The sequence below is a fragment of the Oryctolagus cuniculus genome, chromosome 10 (assembly GCF_964237555.1).
Source record: "Oryctolagus cuniculus chromosome 10, mOryCun1.1, whole genome shotgun sequence".
Taxonomy (NCBI): Eukaryota; Metazoa; Chordata; class Mammalia; order Lagomorpha; family Leporidae; genus Oryctolagus; species Oryctolagus cuniculus.
In genome coordinates, this window is record NC_091441.1 from 41,070,372 (window position 1) to 41,087,243 (window position 16,872).

General features: G+C 45.4%; 1 protein-coding gene across 9 annotated transcripts in view; it reads right to left on the reverse strand.

Moving 5' to 3' along the window:
- The window catches only part of FHOD3 (formin homology 2 domain containing 3), a 485,089-nt gene that overhangs the window by 106,473 nt on the left and 361,744 nt on the right, over positions 1-16,872 (reverse strand). The window lies entirely within an intron of this gene.

Here is a 16,872-nt window from a genome sequence, read left to right on the forward strand (position 1 = left end):
GAAGACGACAAAGCATCTGCACGAGGGAGGCCTTTGGGGGCCCCGTAAGAGACTGAGCTACGAGAAGCCCAAATAGAGAAGCAATGCACAGGGTAAGCAAACAGAAAGATGCTGAATGCAAGGGTGGGCAACGTTCAGCTCATGGGCCACGCAACCCTGGGAAGTCAGTTGGTCTGGCCCTGCCAAGGAAATTGCAGGTGGGACTCGAAATTTAATACATCTCTGGGGGCTAACTGTTAAGTTCATCATTTTGTACAGCTCCCAAATGATGTTATAAATATCCAAATGGCCCTTGGCAAGCAAAAAGTCCCCTTCCCTGCCGCAAGAGGGAGGTAGTGGCAGGAAGAAGCAAAAGGGCAGATGGGAGAGAACCACATGGAGAGGGACTGAGACACATGAACGTCAGAGTTAAGAACTCTCACTGCCATGGACACCCAGAAGGCCCCAATCTCTGGTGCAGGGAGGTGGCTGTGCGGTGGGCGATGCATGATGGCCAGCCAGCCTTTACTGGGAATGCAGGGGCCTGTCCCAGCCTCACAACCTAGCTTTCTGACAAATACACATGTTCTTCCCTAGCTTCCCGTGGGAGTCACCTGAGCTCTAAAAGCTTAGAAGATCCTAGAAAAAGGATATGCAGGTCAGTAAAAAATTGCATTGTCATTGAACAGCATCCCTAGAAATTAGGATAGATTTTAAAAAGTGTTACTAGAAGTGCCAAATGCAGAAGCAGCATTCACTGCAGAGCAATATCAAGTCTGCTTTGTCTTGGCAAGAGAACATACGCCATCTCTCAACCCAGAGTTCACCCTCAGGAGCACACGCTTTGTGTGATGCACAAGGAACTCCCTCATTGTCTCAGTCTGTGCTCCTCATAGTCACGCTTTCCTGACCAAGTCTCAGGGCTTCCAGAAACTTCAGCCTTGCATCAGTTCTGTCCTTTCCTCCTGGGTGTGTTCACTATTGTCAGGGACCCAGAAAACCTACTACATGGCAATTACCAATTAGGAGTATTTCACTTGGGTTATTTTCTTTCTTGTAATATCCTCCATTTTTTTGAGGGAGAGAAGCAAAGTCAAAAGACTTACATTGTCTTTCTCATAGCAATTTAGCATTATTTCCATTATGCTAACTTGAGTAATGAAAGGACTGGTTCCAGAAAGAACCAAAATTACATCCTTGATAATGAGAATGATTTCTTAGATTCAGAAATAAACAGTCACATCTGTTCCATAACACAATGGAGGTTTTAAATACCTAAACAGTCACCTCTCCTTTTCTCTAAGACTTTCCTGTCTTTTTAATGGAAAAGTGATCTGCCAGAAAGACAACACAAGACTTCCAGTCCAACCTTGACCTTAAGGAGTTGGAATGTCTCCTGGCTCCACTGCCCAGGCTGAGCCAACACAGCAAAGAGAGAGATAACTTGACCAAAAGCAGAGGGGGAGATTTTCTGTCAATTACAGTCTTTCTTTTTCTTTGTTGGGCTAATAATCTGCAAATAGACTAAACAACTGGGAAGTCTTTATAAAGATAAGACTAAGACAAATAGGAGAGAGTAAGATATTGTAGTGTCACTTTCCGTAACATTTGAGAGCCATTCAAAGTATAACTTAAATCTGCCAGTTAGTCCAAAATTCCTTTGAGCAAAGTGATGACTTTAATGACAGTCAGCAGACTTCTCTTCTGTTTTTCTATTACACATTTTTAATTAATGCAAAGTATATTATAAAAATAAACACAAAATGTGGCAGCCACTCCTTACAAAAATTGATCTTTCTCCATCCCCTTGAATCTGGGCTGAACATGTGACTTACTTTGGCCAATATAGCAACTTGATTCAATCCAAGCAAAGACACAAGAGGCATTTGCACATGAGTGCCTGCTCCCTTGCTGCACTTGGCAGTTGGACATGAAGGAGCCTGGGCAGGGTGGCTGGGGGAGGAGACATGTTGCCCAGTAGAGCCATCAATTGAGCCGACATTCAGACAATGGCTGCCTATGCAGTAAGGCAATCAATACTGACTGCAGCTGACTGATCCCGTGAGAGGGTGGCTTTAAGTTTAAGATTTTCCCGCAGGACATAGCCTGCCCTGGTGGTTATAGCTCATCTTGGTTGCTTTGGAGCAGGCACTGTTCCTTTCAGAGAAACAAGTTATAGATATCAGTCTGCTCATCTGGCTATAACAAGCATATTTCTGGATTCTGTACTCTGCTTGCTTGATAATGGTCAAGGCCACCAAAATGTAGTTTTTGCCTTTAAAAACCCCCCGCCACTGCAACTCACTGCTGTCTTCTCCAGACTTGCTCTGTGAGAAGACAGTCACCAGCTGGCTAATACAGACTCCTAATTTGACCCCAAAAGTCTCACTGTGTTTTTAGTTTCTGCACCCCACAACAATCCAACAAGCTGCTCAGAGTGAATGTGGCCACAATTACCCACCCATAGAATCATGAGGTAAACACATTATTGTTTCAAGTGATTACATTTTGGTAGTTGCTGACATAGTTGGAAGCAACTGAACAGGACAAGCTTTGAGACTTTTCTCTGTTTCTGTCAAAGGTAGTTGGCATGTTTCTGGTGGACTCTAATAAATGCAAAATGTAGAAGCAATTACAGTCACCTCAGACTCTGAAGTATCATCTAAACTCATCTCCCACTGTCCCTCGTGTCAAACAAGCCATTCACCCTCTCCCTTTCCTAAGAGGTCTGGCTCCTCTGCCTGGAAGGCACTCCTGTCTTCGGTCTTCCTGAGCTCCTCCTGACACAGCCTTTGATGACCACAGTGGGAATGCTCTTCTTTATTTCTCCAAACTCTCATGTGCACTTTTCAAAAGTTATTTATTTATTTGAAAGGCAGAGAGATTGGGGTTGTAGGGTAGAGAGGGAGGAGGGAACAAGGCAGAGAGAGAATCAAGATTTCGCCCACTGGTTCACTCCCCAAATGCCCACAACAAACCAGGGCTGGACCAGGCAGAAGCTGGGAACTGGAACTGAAGCCATGTATCCTATGTGGGTGGCAGGGACCCAAGTATCTGGGCCATCATCATTGACTCCAAGGGTGTGCATTAGCAGGAAGCTAGAATTGGAAGCAGAACCAGGACTCATATCCAGGCACCCTGATATGGAATGCAGGCATCCTAAGTAGTGTCTTCAATGCTGTGCCAAGTGCCCATCTCATATATCCTTTTGGCACATCATCACAAATGGCTGGTGTCTTCCTTAACTATTTTGTGAATGATCGTCATTGCTGTCAAGGCTGTGAACTCCTCAGAGGATGGTCCTTGTCTCCTACTTCTCATCCTATCCCTACCTCACCAGTATCTGCCTGAGGACCACCAACACATTCCGAGTTTGGTTTTCTCTCTCACTCATCCAAGCAGTATCATGATATACAGCAACTGAATACATTATAAACAAAGAAGCATCATTTCCATGTCTCCTTTGCTTTTGTTGTATATCTTGTAAAGAAATTAGCTTTTATATTAAGAGTTAGCCATAAAATAAATGTTGGTACCTTAAACCCAACAATACTTGTAAGCGAAGGCCTCTTTCATTGGAAATAAGGGTAAGCTCTTGGATTTCCATTTTCAGTCAAACTGGAGTAACAGGAACCAGATTTACCCACACCAAAAACAACAGAAAACAAACAAAATAGCAAAAACAATGGCACTCAAGAAACTGGCCATGAGAAAGATGGTCAAGGCCAGCGATTCCAGAGATGAGAAGCGAAGGTGATTCCTGGTGCTGTCCTAGTTTAGTGCTTAGAGAGTGCATAGGCTGGGGTACAAGAAGGAGAACCCAAGCAGAGCTTGGGGAAACCAAGGTGGCCCAAGTACATGGGACAATATGCCCAAAAGTGCCTACCCAGAGGCCTCTGTACATCTGCAGGGAGTTTCCAGTAGGCATCCAGTTGAGAACTGATTAGCAAATTCATATGAGGAAATGACCTGAGTCCAGTGAAAAACTACCCAAAAGAATGAGCATTTGTTCAGGTTCTAACAAGTATCTTGACTCAATAGAAAAATGCCAGACTCAACGTACCTCTGGTGTCACCTAATAAAGCTGAAAATGTGAACTCTACAGGGATCAAACGCAGCAATATGAACCTTCCAAGACGTGGCATTCAATAAAAAGTGACCAGATTTGCAAAGAAAGCACAAGCCATTCAGAGGGCAAAAAATAAATCTTTTGAGACCAATCTAGAAATGACAAAGGTGATAGGAGCTGACTGAAATATTAAAACAGTTATCATGACCATAATCCACGATTATCAAGAAGAGATGTAACATGTCAATATTGAAAGGCATGTTTTAAAAAAGCCCAGTTGAAGCAGCAGACTAACTCTTAGAAAACAAATCATCAGTGATCTTGAAGGTAGAGCTTCATAACCATTCAGAATGAAATGCAATGAGAAAAAGTACTGAACAAAATCAAAACAAAGCACCAACAAACTCTGGGGGAAACTTCAGATGGCCTAATATGCACACCATTGACTGGAAAACTTCTCAATCTGATGACAACAAGAAACACATAAATCCAAGCATCTCAACGGGACCAAGCACAAGAAACATGAAGAAAACGATATCGAGAAATATCAAAACCAAATTTCTAAACACTAATGATAAAGAGAGAATCCTGAAAATAACCACAGAGAAAAGGATATGTTATACACAGAGATACAAAAATAAGGGTGAGGGTGACAGAAGACTTATTATCAGAAGCAATGCAAGGTAGAAAAAAGTAGAGCAACATCTTTAAAGTACTAAAAGAAAAAATAACTTTATTAACCTGTAATTCTTTACCAGCAAGAACAACAAAGTGAAATAAACTTTTTCAGACATTCAAAAAATAAGAATTCACCACTAAGGCCTGAGCTATAAGAAGTTTTGGCATAGAGGTAAAGGACACCACATGGCCATCTTTATCTACAGAAAGGAATAAAAAGAGTAAAAAAAAGAAAAAAAGGTAACAACAAAGGCACATATAAAGCCTTGTCACTTAAATGTCTTTAAAGGGTAACAGATGATTTAACACAAACCCAATAACAACATACTCTGGGGTTTACAACACATATGAAAGCAAAACACAGGATGACATGAGTATGAACTCTGGGAAGACAAAACATGGTAATTCACTGCTGCAAGGGTGTTATACTATACATGAAATAGAACAGTACCACTTAAAGATAGACTATGATAAGTTAGAATGTATACCACAAACCCAAAAGCAACCACTAAAACAACCCAAGGAGTTATTACAATAAATAAGGCAACAAAGGAGACAAAAGTGATGAGTAAACTATAGTCAATTACCCAAAAAGGCAGAAAAAGACAAAACAGAGGTGGAATAAACAGAAATAATAGCAAGTTCAGAGGTTCAAACTCAACCAAATCAATAATCACATTAACTATAAACAGTCTAAATAGCCCAATTAAAAGTCAGAGATTGTTAGATTAAAAAAATTTAACAATATGTTGCCAAGAAAAAAATTCACTCTAAGTGTAAAATATAATTTATTTTCAAAGAAAAGGATGGAAAAAGATACAGCACATTAATACTAACTATTGAAAAAACCAGAGAGGCTATATTACTATCAGATAATGTGAACTGAAGAGTAAAGTATATTACCAGTGATAAACGTCAATTAAAAATGATAAAGGAGTCATCACAAAACAATTAAAAATACTTATGCACCTATTTTAGAAAAAAAGGAAAAATTAACAGAACTGTGAGTAAATTCAAAACTACAAGATTTCCTTACTATTCTCTCAGAAATTCATAGAACAAGTAGACAGAAAATGACTAAACATACAAAGTGCTAGAACAATGCCATCTACCAAACTGACATTCCAGAACCTTCCATGTAACATCAGAACACAAACTCTTCTCAAGTACACACAGAAAATTTGCCATGTTAGATCCCATGTTGGACTATAAAACAAATCTCAGCAAATTTAAAAGGATTCAAGTCATAAAAAATATGTTCTCTGACTACAATTTTATGACATCAGGAATCAATAGCAGAAAGATACCTTAAACAACCACAAATGTTTATAAGCTAAACAAACACATCAAAATCACTCAGTGAATATAAAAAAATCAAGAGAAATTAAGAAATATTTTGCAGTGAAAATAAATACAGAGTATATGAAAATTTGTGGGATGCTAAAGCACTCAAAGAGGAACACTTATAACACTAAATGCCTTTTTAGAATAGACAAAAATATCCGGTGGCCGGCATTGTGGTGCAGTGGGTTAAGCTCCTGCTTGCAATGCCAGCATCCCATAGTAGAGCACCACCTGTTCTGCCTCTCGTTCAGCTTCCTGCTAATGCACCTGAGGAGGCAGTGAAAATGACCCAATTACTTGGGCCCCTGGCATCCATACGGGAGACAAGGATGGATCCTGGCTTCACTTGGCCCAGACCTGGTTATTGCAGTCATTTGGGGAGTGAACCAGTGAATAGAAGACCACTCTTTTTCTCTCTCTCTCTCTCTCCCCCTCCCTCTCCCTTCTTTCCTCCCCCTCCCAACCCCCAACTCTCCCTCCCTCTCACAGTCTTTCAAATATGTAAATAGTTTTGTTTAAAAAATCTACATCTTCCCACCCCCATCCCCAGGGGGTCTGTAGTCCATTTTCTCTGCTCTTTTCAATAAATTGTTCTTAGACAAAAAAAAAAAAAAAAAAAAAAAAAAAAAATCTCCAAATCTCAAAAAGCAAATTTCATCCAGAGTAAGCAAAAGAAAGGTCAAATACAGTACAAGTCAATGAAATACAAACAGAAAAACAGAAAAATTAAATGAAACAAAATTTTGAGATCAATAAATTGATAAAACTTCTAGCACGACTGACTAGAAAAAATAAGATAAATTACCAAAGCCAGTACATAGAAAGATAACATCACTATAAGTAGTAAAAGAATACTAAGGCACTATTCTAAACAATTATTCATAGCCAAAAGTCAGAAGCAATGCAAATGTCTATCAAGAGGTAAACAGTTAAAGCAATTAGAGTTTATCCACACAACAGAGTACTACTCAGTAATCAAAAGGACTGAAAAGCTGAAATACACAACAAAATGAATGAACCTCTAAACAATCAAGCAAATTGAATGAAGCCACCCCACAAGAGTACCTGATTACATTTATATAAAATATTTAAAATGCAAACTGCTTTCTAATGACAGGGAGCAGCTCAGTAGCCACTTAGGATGGGGAAGGGATGCAGTAATCCCAAGAAAGCATGAGAAAATTCTCAAGGGCAACTGATATGAACACTGTCTTTTTCAAAATATTTATTCAAGAGGCAGAGTGACAGAGACAAGGAGAGACAAAGAGAAATCTTTCATCTAGTCATTCAAACCCCAAATGGCTGCAACAGCCAGGGCTGGGTCAGGCTGAAGCCAGGAGCCTGAAACTCCATCCACTCTCCCACTTGGGTGACCAGGGGCCCTAGTAGCATGGGCCATCCTCCACTGCCTTCCCAGGCGCATGAACAGGAAGCTGGATCAGAAACCAAGCAGCTAGAACTAGAACTGACACTCCAATAGGGGATTCTGGCATTGCAAGCAGTGACCTAACCCGCAGTACCACATTGCCGGTCCCATGCACCTTATTTTGAATGTGGTAATGGTTTTACCGGTATACCTCAGCCAAAACAAGTCTAGTTTTCTTGCATGTCAATTTCACTGCAAAAGTTGTATAACTTTTTTTACTGTAACTTTGGTACTACTGAGTTAAATAAAATCTTATTTGTGAAAGATACAAACTTTCAGCATTTCCAACTTTCCACATACATTAAAATCTCTGGTTAAATATTAACAAAAGCCAAACTAAGTTCACAAAAAATCTGATATCTGAAATTATCACTTAATTCACAAGTAGATCATTTAACATGGAGACACGGGGATCAGACTTGATCATGGCAATTCAATGATATTAATGGTGAGACTGTCTTCACAACCTAGTTATGAAACTGAGAGTCACTCCATCTAAAGATCGAGAGGTAAGAGGTAACTCTAGGTCATGACCAGCTATGAAGGAAACTGGCTTGCCCTGAACCAGGGAAATGCAGTGAACTTGGATCACAGCTTCAGGGTCACATCCCAGCTCTCACAATGAAAGGTGGAAGGCTCAGAGGCAGCGGCAAGGAACGGGCAATTCTTCTGCGTCATCACTGCTATAGTCCTGGATACACCTGCCGTCCAACAGCAGGACACGGACTGAGGGCTCCTTCTGGCTTCCTGTCTCCAGCCTGTCACAGCCACGCCGCTCCGGTGCAGATCTGAGCTTTCTGGCCATGGGAAGGGATGGAAGGGCCCACGCGGCGCGCTGCGGAGACCGACCCACGTGGAGTCTCAGGTTACTGCGCTGGCTCACGAGGACACACGAAGCCATTCCTCCAGGCCCTGGCTGTCGTCACACTTCAGCCTGCCCGCCAGCCCCTTCTGCAGGCCCTGACCTTGGCGCACAGAAGTTCTTGCCCATTCTCCCATTCCCTCTTACTTTCCACCCTTCTGTCCAAGACCAAATACGTCTTCCAGCCCAAAGGAGGTCAGGCTTCTCCTGTCATGGCTCCAGGTCCTCCCCTGTTGCGTTTCAGCTGAACTGCTCTCCTGGCAGCTTCCAAAAGCACTGACTGCCACCAGCAAAGTCTGTGTTCCATGGCTTCAGGCCTCCCTGCTCCTCATCAAGTCTCTGCCTCTCTGTTCCAGGTCAACTCACCCCTCCTGGGCACACGCGCCTCTTCTCTAGACACCACGTTGATCCCAGAGAGCCTCCCACTCCCAGCTCTTGCAGAACTGCAGGACAGTGCTTAGAAGGATGTGGACTCACTCCACGTCCTGGTCCCCTGCTTTCCCTCCCATCGACTGCCACTGGGTAAAGTGCACCTGGTCTTGCCCGGCTGACCCAGAGCTCTGGCCAGAGAGGAGCCTCCCAATGACAGCATCAGCCCCAGGCCCTCATTTTGAGGGCCTCTGGCGTCTGAAGGCTCTTCTGGGGAGGTTTGTTTTCATTCCAGCATTTGTTGTAGCGGGACCTCTATCTGCAGATGATTTGCTTATCTTTGGTTTCTGTCACTAATGTGTGAGCCTGATAAAGTCAAGGACTTGGTCTGCTTCCCTCAGTGTCGGGTTCCCATGCCAGGGACAGGGTTGGCACACAATGTGCACTTAAAGTTTGCTGAATGAAATGTGTGAATAGGGGCACACACACATACACACACGTGCACACACACACACACCTCTTTGCTCTGTGATCATTGTACAATGTCAGTGCAAAAACACCGCAGCCAGTGACAACTGGGAACCTGGCCACCTGGGGCTGTCCCACCAAGAGAGGATGCACAAGCAGGGGTGGCACATGGCACATAGAACCTCAGATGCCCACAAATCCAGGAGCTCAGAACACAATCCAGGTCTCCTCTATGGGTGGCAGGAACCCAAACACCTGAGCCATCCCTGCTGCTTCCCAGGTCTGCGGTAGCAGGAAGCTGCAGCCAGGACACAGAGCTGGGTATCAAACCCCAGCTACCTTGATGTGGGACACAGGGGTCTTTCCTAGCCAAGTGCCTGACTCCAATATTTTTGACGAGTGATATCTGCACCTCCTACCTCAACCTAATTCTTAAGCATGATACATAATGTTCTCACTTGCAAGTGGAATTACAGCACAAGACTTAAGGTTGTTATGTAAACAAGAGAAAGAAAATTACCTAAGGGGGTGGGGGGGAGAAGAAAAACCAAAAACCTGTTCTAGTCTCAGTTTCCAAAGGACGAACACGAGGTTGAGAGAGTGTACAAACTGTCCTGGCCTTTGTTGCCGTGGTAACGGGCGAGGCAGTGCAGGGACAAGGCAGGGAGCTGGCTGCGGGGACTCTGAAGAGAGGGAAGGCCCAGTGATGGCAGGAAGGCTCCCCCAGCCCCATTCTGGAGAATGAGACCAAGAGCATGGGATTCGCACAGAGCGACCCCTAGAGAAACAGAGCTGTATCTATAAAATCCAAGTGCACGCAGAGGTGGCCGACTTGATGTTTTCTCCAAATCTTTCAATAAAATAGCCAAGCCAGGAAGGTGCACCAGCTTAGCCCACATCTTTGCAGGCCTCAGGCCACTGGAGGATGTGACCCCACTTTCAAAACAGATGAACACATGTTTCACAGGGCTGGGAGGTACAGGGGAGCAATGTGAACAAAAGAGGATGTCACAGCTCCTTCTGCCTGGGCAAGTCAGAGCAATTAGACAGGACGCTTGTTACCTCCCTGGGTGGAAGAGGATCAGGAGGAATCGACCAGCAACCGAATGCCTAAAGATGGAGACCAGACAGGGAACAGAGCAACTACAGAGGCAGGGCCTCAGCAGAGTGCAGAAGGTCCATGGGTTCAAGTACAGGGAGGATGAAGCCCACCGGCTGGTGACGGTGCTGCAAAGCGTGTGCAGAGTCCAAACCTGGGCACGCCCACCTGTGATGTTAATGGGGCAGGGCCCAGGGACAGGCAGTGGGGAGTCATTCAGGGTTTCTGAGCAGAAGCATTGCTTGCTCACACCTGGATTTCAGAAAGGATACAGGACATGGATCACAGTCATGGGCAGGGCAGGCACAATACGGATCTTGAACTAAACCGATGGTAGTAGAAATAATGAAAGAGAGTCAGATGCAAACCTAATGGGGGAGGAAGGCTGCCTGGCATCTGCTGAGGACCCAGAGTACTCCATCAGGGCAGAGGGGTGACACCGAGCCCAGGGCCCCAGCCCCCACTGCCCCGCCAAGCTGCTGCCCCAAAGCCAGACCCTATTCCTGCAGACTTGGTCCACCCATGGGACTGGCGTGTCTCCTCTTGTGCACTTTGGATGTAACACAATCAGTTGATTAGGATCAAATTTTGTCTTACAGGAACTCTTATTGTTTGAAACAGGAGCTAACAGCAGGCAGGTGGGCAGAGGGCTGGTGCACAGGCCGAGGACCCAGGCCATGATGCCACCTGGGTTTCTTGTTGGCAACTATGGACCGGGTGCCACTCACTGCACAAAAGCAATGTCTTTGATCCCATTTTACAGACTATATTTGATTTTCCAATGATATCTGGATTTTTTTTAAACTTAAAAAAATTTCAAATTAGTTGATCAAATTAACAAAACAGCAAATGTTTTTAATTGGACAATGGGGCTCTCAATACCACTGACATACTTTTAAAAAACAGTATTAAGTAGACCAAGCAACAGAATATAGCCAGCAAGTGTTTGGGATCCAAAAAGGCACTCAGAACAGTTATCTGCAGACAGCAGCGAGTCAAAAACCAGATAAGCAGAACCTCAAGGCACACACGGATACCAGTGAGGCCAGGACAAGAAATGATCAAAGCCAAAGCAGATGAGAATGAAAAGAGAGAAGCATTCAGATCCACCCAGAACAGATGAGGCGCTTGGAGGAGGTGATGAGGATGAGGAAGATACAGGCACCAATGAGTTACACCTGGGGCAACCATCAAACGGCAGGCCCAGCAGGCAAGCACTGGAAAAGCCCTGTAACTGAGAACAGGAAGAAATGCCTAGAAACTGAGGCCTTGGGAAGAGTCCACACACCAACCATAGAAGCAGAATTTCCAGGGGCCCCAGGCAGTGAGGGTTCAATACAGAGAAGAAGGCACGGCAGGACCCCACTCCGCTAATCCTAGCTGCTTGTCCTCAGCTTCCTAAAATACTGTCACGCTCTTTGCTCCACTCTGTCAAACCTAATGGCAGGTAATACAATTGACAATGGGACTGTTTCAGGGTGCCACATGATGCAGTCATAGTCCAGTGATGACTCAGGAAAACGTAAAGGAAACTTTGGAGGAAGGAGAGCACTGCCAGCCTACATCGCTCGTGGAAGGCTGGCAGCACAGGCGATGGGCAGTGTTCCCAAGGGAGCAGCCAGCAGCCATGACCTGCGGAGCTGCGGACGGGGAACACATCCATGGGGAAGGGATGCGGGACTCGATACGTGGTGTTGGGAATCACGGCAGTCTTGAAGTTGGACCTCAGCTTCACACGATTCACCAAAACAATTTTCAGACAGACCAAATACGTACGTGTGAGAAATGTAGCTATGGAAGTGTTAGAAGAAACTATGGAAGAAAAAGCCTCCAACAGGAAGGCAAAGCCCAGAAGATAGAAAAGACTAAAAAATTTAACTCATAAAACAGAAATTGGTAAAAATATCAAAATGAAGTAAAAAAATCAGTGACCGAGGAAAATAACTAATGCCCATTTTGCGGTTTATTCTCTCTCTCCCCCCAACAAACCCTTTCAAATAGATGCCTAAGACATGAGTGGACAACTCAAATACAGTGTAACTGTATACACATATAATGGGATACAGCTCACTCTTAGGAGGGAGGAAAGCCTACCATCTACAGTGACATGGGAGGATACTGTGCTAAGTGAGACAAGCCAGTCACAGGACAGACACTGCGGGATTCCTCTGATACAGGCATCTAAAATAGGACAGTGGTCACCCAGGGACCAGCGAAAGGAGAATATGAAGAACTGCTGTGCGGCCGGCGCCGCGGCTCACTAGGCTAATCCTCCACCTTGTGGCGCCAGCACACCGGGTTCTAGTTCTGGTCGGGGTGCCGGATTCTGTCCCGGTTGCCCCTCTTCCAGGCCAGCTCTCTGCTGTGGCCAGGGAGTGCAGTGGAGGATGGCCCAAATACTTGGGCCCTGCACCCCATGGGAGACCAGGAGAAGTACCTGGCTCCTGCCATCGGATCAGTGCAGTGCGCCGGCCGCAGCGTGCCGGTCGCGGTGGCCATTGGAGAGTGAACCAACGGCAAAGGAAGACCTTTCTCTCTGTCTCTCTCTCTCACTGTCCACTCTGAAAGCATCATGCACTCGGACACTCTTTAGGAGAGTGGATCTCAAGCCTTAGCACACACACATCCGTAAAAGTGCATTCTTTCTTCATTCCGTATTTTCCATTACTACTCTATCAGGGGAAATCATTCCTTATATCTGGCTGTCTAATACCCCAGGAACTAGGAAACACTGCTAGGATAGGTCACTCGCAAACACTTCTGGACACGAACCTGTAAAAATCGGCAGGTATAGAAAAAAAGGGCACAATTGTTGGAGGACAAAGAGAGCAACAGCAATGCTTCAGGGGCACACTGATGCTCCAGGCTACAGCTGAGCACGACCACATGGAAGGCCTCACTGGTGCTGAATATCTGAGCGTGAGCTTTCTCCTACGCCCTGCCAGGGAGCACTGACGCTGCAGGACGGGCTCCCATCTTGGTGCACTCCCTGCAAAGGCTCCCTGGCCTCCAGGCCCTTCCACAGCCCTAGGCCCTGCAGTAACTAAAAATCTGAACACCAAGGAGCCTCCAGCTGCCATTTCTGAAAAGGCCCACAAGGTGGAGACATCACGGCAAGCAAGGAAAAGACGGAGGCCCGCAGGCCCCAGGGCTGGGGCGTGCATTTGCTTCTGCTGTGGTTATTGTTTGCTTGTTTATTTGTTTCATTTGAACACTGGCATAGGCATGGTTCAGAGATGCCTGTAATTTCGTTTTCTCTCAAAAACAAAATATTTAGAACTTCTCTGCTCAGAAAGTACATTTTCAAAAATGAAGTTTTTTTTGTTTTTGTTTTTTTTTTTTTTTTTTAAGTCTGCTTTCATTCAATAGTTGCCTTGTGTATCCCTGAGGGCCTCTGCAAAATAGCTCAGATTTCCTTGTTTGGTTTTGGCACAACTCAAGTTCCAATTTCATGAAAATTAAGGCGACACTCTTTCTAAAAGGGAGCTCTTCAGATGCGGCTGTAGTGGGGACAGAAAGGTGGACTCGTTTTAATGCCTTTGCCCTGACTTAATTGAGGGTGCTGTTTTTTTCAGTTCTTCCTTTGTAGGTCCTTTTATCAACCCAAGTTTTATGAATCCCCAACACATTTATTTGTTTGGGGGAAATTGGAAAACTCTAAGCTCATGTTGATGCCCAACTGCTTTTGCAAAGCGGAATGAGATGCCTGCAGGGGTGTTTGAGTTGGCCTGACTTTCCTAGGACTTCCCAGAAGGGAGTGTTGCTTCCCAATTGAAGCAGCGGAGTTCTAGAGCCCCCCAGGACTGTGCCGGCTCCTGGCGCAACGTTTGCTGGCTAGAAGTGCATTGACAGAAGATGTGGGTTCTCACTGTCCAAAGGCAACCATGCTCCATGACAGCTCAATATCCTGCCTTAGGAGAAGGAGGCTTGCCGCTGTATAACACAAGGTTACGTCAAACGGTCTTACTAACTCCACTGAAGTATACACCTAAGTAAAAACAACCAAATGCCTCATCCACAGGGCAGAAAAGGCTTATGTGTGAGATCAGATTCTGAGTGACACCCAAAGCATTCGGGTGTCAAAAATAAAAAGAGGATGGCGCTGTGGTGTGGGAGTTAAGCCAAAGCTGGCGACACCTGCATCCCATATGGAATGCTGGATTGAGTCCCGGCTGCTCTGCTTCTGATCAAGCTTCCTGCTAATGTGCCTGGAAAGGCAGTGGATGTTAGTCTAATTGGGTGAGCCCCTGCCACCCACATGGGAGACCCAGATGGAGTAACTGGCCCCTGGCTTTGGCCTGGCTCAGCACCAGCTGTTGTGGCCATTTGGGGAGTGAACCAGCAGATGGATCTCAGATCTCTCTGTCACTACCCCCCTTTCAAAATAAAAAATAAAAATACCTTTTAAAAATGCAAATGATAAATCCTTAATTCTGACAAAATACTCTCAGGCAAGGTACATGAGCATGACTTGGAATCAGAAAACTTTTTTTTTTTTCCCCAATCATAAAACACAAGCTTTCCAGGTGAGAGTAAGAAGTGGAGATGCAGCCAGGCCCCCGGCTTCCTGGTGTTATCACAACACTGCACATCCAGTATTCTGAGCGTCATCATGTGGTTTTCAAAGCTGCACACAGTGAGAGTTGAAAGGACATACAAATATAAAGGGAGGAGTGAACTATTTGAGGCGACAGTGGGCCTGGTAGGTGGCGAAAGTAACCAAGCTCCTTTGGCCAGAGTATGCTGTAAAGAGAATGTGAACTTGGAAGACATGTGTCTTACTCCATTGCTGGGGTAATGGGCTGCTGGGTCTCAGAGCAAAGGCTCCCTAATAGTGATTTAATCCCAGTGCCTCCTTCAAACCTACAACCACTTAGCCCACACCTCCCCAGAGCCTCCCAAGGATGTCCCTGGGTGCCACACAGGCCCAGCAGACACTGCATACCCTAGGTTGAACCCCTGATCTGATTTTATTCTTCTCCTGAGTTCCTAGTTTTTGCCATCCATACACTTGTACAGGTCTGGACTCTCACTGCTTCCCCGCTTCCAGCCTCCAGCCATGTCCACCCAAGTACTGTGGCCAGCAGCCCCTATTCCTGCAGTCTGGCTCTACTCGTCCACTCTACGCTGCTGACAAATTAGAGCTTCTGACCTCCTGCTTCCAAATCCGAACAATTCCCGTGGTCACAGAATAGTCTAATCCCTACTCTGATCTTCCAGGTCCTCCAGGAGCCACCTCCACCCTTCCTGACTTAAGTGCCCCGAGGAGCAAGTCAGGAAGTACAAACCAGGAAGGACAGGTAGCCGGGGGTCCTTCAGGAGCCTGGATCCTGGACTTCCCAGCTCAAACCTGGACTTGGCTTCTGGGAATTGGGAAGGTGGCCACGGCTGGGGCTTCCCCTCCAGAACCCAAGAGGAGCCCCTCTCTCCCACCCCCAAAGCCTAGGGCTTCAGTAAACCCATGGGCCACTCCCCTATCCTTTTAATTTCCCAGCTTCATGAACCTCCAACGTGCTTCCAACCAATGGGTGGCTAACTCACTTGCTCCTTCATCCATGGTCCATGTGGCTCTCCTGTAGCCAGGCCCCAGGTATCGTGGGGGACACAGAATGAATGGAGCCTGGCTCAAGCCCTATAGCATCTGACAGCCTGGCAGGTGCAAGATGTGTGACATCCAATCAGTCAGACTCCAATATAGCAAGGGTCATCTCTATGATGACCTCACCCAGAACTATGGGTAATCTGGGCTGATCCCAAAAGGATGTACAACTACGGTAAATGACAGAGCTACAGATGGGTAAGCATTCTTTAGAGTAATCAGCTTGCTACTGAGACCTAACTCAGCCTGAGCATTTGTCTCAGGGAGCCTGATACCACCTTAGACTCCAGCAGTGACAGTGGCTAGGCAAACCTCACTGTACACCCCTTCTTCCTGGGGTTGAAGTCTTGCCTGCTCCACAACCTGACCAAACCTCCAATCACCAGAAGTGGTCAGCGACATATACATTCGAATACACCCAAGAGGATCAGAACATGGCAAACAGGCCACTTGTTTTAAAGCCATGATGATCTTTCTGAGTGGCTTCAGTCTCTGTTCCTGGTGAACCATGAACGACCAAAAGTTATACACCAGCCTCCCCTATGCTGCACCCCCAACACGAGATACACACGCTTAGCTCCACACAACCCCCTCATGCAGACATTTTCACTTGCTCAACAAAACCACCCTTTAAGGTAAGAACTGGCACAGTTAGCATTTTACCCTCAGGGATTAAATAACTTCCAAGTGAGTGAGTTGGAACCCTGACCAGTTGTCTCCAACTCAGCACTCTTGCCATGTAAGGGCAACTTGTTCTTAATTGTTCTAAAATGACAGGTCTTACCTTTCTCTTGTAAACACATCCTTGTGCAATCACTGGTTTCTAGGAGCAATCATCAGTTAATTTCTGGTGGTCTAATACTCTTGCCAAGTCAAATTCCTCCCATGTACCCATATAATCACTGTCTCTTTCAGTAGGTCCGAGATTAATTACACACACCTTAATGGGCCTGCTTACCTTCTGATTTACATGGATTCA